Source organism: Tursiops truncatus, chromosome 7, assembly GCF_011762595.2.
Source record: "Tursiops truncatus isolate mTurTru1 chromosome 7, mTurTru1.mat.Y, whole genome shotgun sequence".
Lineage (NCBI taxonomy): Eukaryota > Metazoa > Chordata > Mammalia > Artiodactyla > Delphinidae > Tursiops > Tursiops truncatus.
This window is the reverse complement of record NC_047040.1, coordinates 98,151,544-98,156,595: the sequence shown is the minus strand read 5'-3', so window position 1 is coordinate 98,156,595 and position 5,052 is coordinate 98,151,544. Positions and strand designations below refer to the sequence as shown.

The 5,052-nt window shown below is 37.0% G+C and overlaps 1 long non-coding RNA gene across 1 annotated transcript; it reads right to left on the bottom strand.

Moving 5' to 3' along the window:
* Window positions 1-338: 338 nt before the first annotated feature.
* On the bottom strand, window positions 339-4,764 carry LOC141279107 (uncharacterized). The gene is made up of 2 exons (XR_012332863.1): window positions 4,723-4,764; window positions 339-2,716 (listed from the first exon to the last, which is right to left on the bottom strand). It is a non-coding gene; the product is annotated as an uncharacterized lncRNA (long non-coding RNA).
* Between the last annotated feature and the right edge of the window lie 288 nt (window positions 4,765-5,052).

Below are 5,052 nucleotides of genomic sequence, written 5' to 3'. Positions count from 1 at the left end.
ACTTTCTTTGCTCGATGCAATGTTACCAAACTTGACATAATTAGGGTATTCTAATAAGATCGTGAGGTTGAGTGTCTTCCCTCTAGGCTCTGCCACTGCTATTAGAAGAATAACAGCTAATCATCCCTATTCTGTAGCCCCAGAAGTAAAAATAAAATGGGTGCTTAGAGACTGAAAAGATAAGTCACAGACTGGATGACAAAAAATTCAAAACATTTACCTGATAAAGGGCTTGTATTCAGAATACACAAAGAACTCTTAACACTCAATAGTAAGAAAATAAACCAATTTTTAAAAGGGCAAAAGATCTGAACAAATACCTCAGAAAGATACACAGATGGCAAATAAACAAGAAAAATTTTTAATATCATTCGTCATTAGGAAACTGAAAATTAAAATAACAATTGATACCCCTATACACCTATTAAAATAGCTATGATTCAAAAAACAAACAATACCAAATGCTGGCAAGGATACAGAGCATTAGGAATATAATTAATTGCAGGTAGAAATACAAAATGCTAAAGCCACTCTGGATGGAAGTTTGGCAGTTTCTTATAAACCCAGCTTTACCATACAATCTAGCAACTGTGCTCCTAGTTGTTTATTCAGATGAGCTGAATACATGTCTACACAAAACCCTGAATACAAAATTTTATAGTGGTTTTATTCTTTCACCAAAAACTGGAAATAACCAAGATGTTCTTTAATAGGTGAATTATAAATAAACTGTAGTATATCATACAATGAAATACTATTCAGTGATATAAAGAAACAACATTTCAGGCTACAAAGACATAGAGGAAACTTAAATGCATATTGCTAAGTAAAGGAAGCCAGTCCAAAAAAGGTTATATACTATAGCGTTCCAATCATATGACATTCTGGAAAGGGCAAAACTATAGAGAGAGTAAAAAGTTCAATTGATGCTACAGAGAGGAAAGGAGGGATGAATAGGTGAAGCACAGGGTATTTTACCTGTGGTAAAATTATTCTGTATAGTACTGTAATGGTGGTACATTACACTATGCATTTATCAAAACCCATAGAACTTTACAGCACAAAGAATGAACCTTAATATATGCAAATTTTAAAAAATCATATAGGAGTTTAGGAGGTGCCAAGAACAATGCAGACTATGGTAAGGGAATCTAATTGTATTAAAAATATATGAGGGCTTCCCTGGTGGCGCAGTGGTTGAGAGTCCGCCTGCCGGTGCAGGGGACACGGGTTCGTGCCCCAGTCCGGGAAGATCCCACATGCCGCGGAGCGGCTCGGCCCATGAGCCATGGCCGCTGAGCCTGCGCATCGGGAGCCTGTGCTCCGCAACGGGAGAGGCCACAACAGTGAGAGGCCCGCGTACCGCAAAAAAAAAAAAAAAAATGAAACAACTTCAGTGAAGAGGGTTAGGGGAAGTGTACTGACCTAAGTGACTTTGGAAATGAGTAGAATCTGTAAGAATAATGACAACAGGAACTGTATATAGGCATTATACAGTTTTATAAGTTGATAAAACTCTTTCCCGTGAGATAAGGATTAATAATTCTAACACTGCTATACATGTCCACTGAAAATGAAAAACTAAGTAACTAGATGGTAGATGATGAGACCCTGGTTTCTTACTGTTTCTTACTGTTGGAATGGGAGGTTACAGACCAGCAAGGGTAACTAGCTAGAATGATCCATGTGGTAATGGATTAGAGTTGGAGACCTCAGTAAGAACTCATGTTTAACTTAATACAGGTATAGTTTATTACATAAAGAAATATTTACAGATATATGGATAAATATAGGTTAGTATGCACACATATATTTTTGCTCTGTCAGCTGGGAAGGCCTAGAAGAAATAATACCACAGTAGAAATGAGCACACTTACCACCCAAATCTTGGTTTCTAAAATCATTTTCCAATAAGGAACCAGGGCTTATTGGAGAGATGGCTGGTCCTAGGACTAGGGCAGGAAATATACAACACACACACACACACACACACACACACACACACACACACACACACACACACACACACACACACACACACACACACACACACACACACACACAGTCTCCCTCTCTCTCTCTCTCTCTCTCTCTCTCTCTCTCTAATGGAGGTACATTAACAGGGCACAACAGCCAAAGCTGAAACAATTTAAGCAACAATGAAACTTCTTCCCCAAAAGCCATAACCTCAAGCTAACCATAAGAAACACACCAGAAAAATTTCAATACAAAGGCACCCTACATTATACCTGATCAGCACTCCTCAAAACTGTCAAGGTCATTGAAAACAAGGTCTAAGTAACTGTCACAGCCAAGAGGAGCCTAAAGAGACATGACAACTAAATATAATATAGTACCCCAGGCAGGATCCTGGAACAGAGAACGGACACTAGGTAAAAACTAAGGAAATGCTGAATAAATTATAGACTTCAGCTAATAACAGTGTGTCAGTATTGGTTCATTAATTATAACAAATATACTCTACGAATATGTTATTAAAAATAGGAGGAACTGTGAGGACAGTGCTATATGGGAACTCTCAGTACTATTTCTAAAAAATAAAAAATTGTTTATTGATAACAAAAATTAAAAACATGGGACAGACCTGAGCCATGAGGAACCAAGCCCAGTCAGATCCACAGCAGGAGGTAGAGCTTCCATCCAGCTCTCCTGATTCACAGAGCTAGAAGAGGAATTCTGGAAATTCCCCGAATTCCTAAAATAGAGGACATGCAACATGAACTTTGGTAAATATTGCCGACGCTGCACAAAATGTTCTACTCTTTAAACTTCTACTAAATGCATAAGAGTTTTTATTTACTCTCACTTTTGCCACACTTGACAACATAAATACTTTTAATTTTTTGCTAATTTAACCAGTGAAATATTTTACTTCTCTAAATTTGAATGTCACTGTTTCCTCCTTCTGGTAAAGATGGACTTCTTTTATCAAGAAATATTGCAGTAGGCATTTCAACAGGTAAGAACGTTTTAAAACATGACTCCAACAGCATTATCGTATGATTAACAATAATTCCTTGTAACATTTTAATATCTACTTCAAGTTCAATGTTCCCTGAATATTTAAAAATACTTTTAAAGTTGATTTGTCTGAATAAGAATCCAAACAAGGTCCACACATTGCATTTACATTATGTGTATTATACGTCTCTATTAATATACAACAATTCTCCTTTTTCTGCTATTTATTATTTGAAAGAACTAAATTATTTGTCTTATAGAATAACTGGATTTGGCTGATTGAATGACCTCCATCCCCTGTATTTTTCTGTAAACTGGGCGTTAGGTCTAGAGGCCTGATCAGTGATAGGTTATTTCTTTTGTCAACAATACTTTATAACATTTCCGTACACTTCCCATTGCCTTGCATCAAAAGAAAAATAGGTCCTGTCTGCCCCTCCTTTAGTGATGGAAAGATTAATTAGTAGATTCAGGTCATGCCAGCCTGATCCATCTATTATTAAGTTTCACATATAATGTTTCTTATCAAACGGTTTTAGCAACTACTATGACCATAATCTAGATCCATTAACGTTGTAAATGTGGTTTTCTATTTCTTCTCATTTTTAAGCTATGATTAAAAACAAACAAACAAAAGAAAAAAACTTCCCCTAATTATTTTCCTGCCCTGAAATACAATTCATGCAAGAAAGACGACTTACTGTCTCAACTGAAATACAAACTGTCTGAATCTGGGGGATATTTTAACTACTTTTTCTGCCAGTGGATGAGGGGAGCTGATTCAGGAAGTACAGCATGGGGCTTTCTTCAACATGCAATTCCTTTTCCGATGCAATTAGGTGAGCACCGAATGCTTCATGCCAACCCTCTTCACAACCACCCTCTGAGTCATCCTACCGAGGGCCTTTGCCAGGGCTTCATCTGGAATATACGTAGACACTATCTCTGCCAAACAGGCTGGGTATGAACCAGGGTAGTAGGAAGATGACAGTAACATTGTTTTCTCCTTTGGTACTACTTACTGATTATCTTTGATTGTCTTCTAAGCAACTTTATATTGTGAGCAACTAGAAGCAACATATGGTAACCCACCTGGCACATTTTCACTTGTCATGATTTTTTTTCTCTGTACCTCTTGGAACATATGTTAAAACTGATAAAATAGAAATGCAACAATCTTTAAAAATCAAGCCAAAGTTTTTATCTGTACCTTCCTTCCCTTTATTTCCTTCTGTATAAAACCAAGAACAATACCACTGAAGAAAAGTAAAATTGTCCTTCATCATCATTAAGAGGAAATACCATTTATTTGTCAGTCTCTTGTTCTATACTACTACTATGCCAAGTGCTTTAAAATGCATAATTCAATTCTGACATCATAGAAACCCTGCAAGGTTGTTTTATAAATAACTGAATGCCCATGATCATTCAGAGCATTAAGTGGTGGAACTGATACTGTAACCTAGGTCAGTATTGTCCCAAGGTCTGTATTCTTTCTTTGTTTCTCACCATCATAAACATTTATTGAACACCTTTGCTGTGTCCAAGGCACTGTCCAAGGTGCTGGACAAACAGAAGAATACGGTGGTAACTGTCCTCAACAACCTTACTATGGCTACTCAAAGGGTGGTCTGAGGTCCAAGCAGCAAGGACATCACCTAAGAGCTTGGCATCTATGAAGAACTGTCTTCTAGGCAGCTTTATGTTGTGAGCAACTAGAAGCAACATGTTGTAACCCACCTGGCACGTTTTCACTTGGAATGATTTTTTTTTTCTCTGTACCTCTTGGAATCTATGAAGAATACAGGATTTCACCCCAAACATACTGAATCAGAATATGTATTTTAACAAGATACCCAGGTATCTCATATTCTATATATTAGGTATACATAAGAAATGTTATGTTTGAGATTAATAAAGAATTTTTAACCTAGTTGTGAAAATAGTACATAGCCACTTAAAAAGAAAACTAGCTATACAGAACAGCCAGAGATGAGTAGACAGTGAACGCTGCAAGAAGCTAGCACCATGGGGATACAGTGGAGCTAGAAAGCGTGTAGCACAGATCCA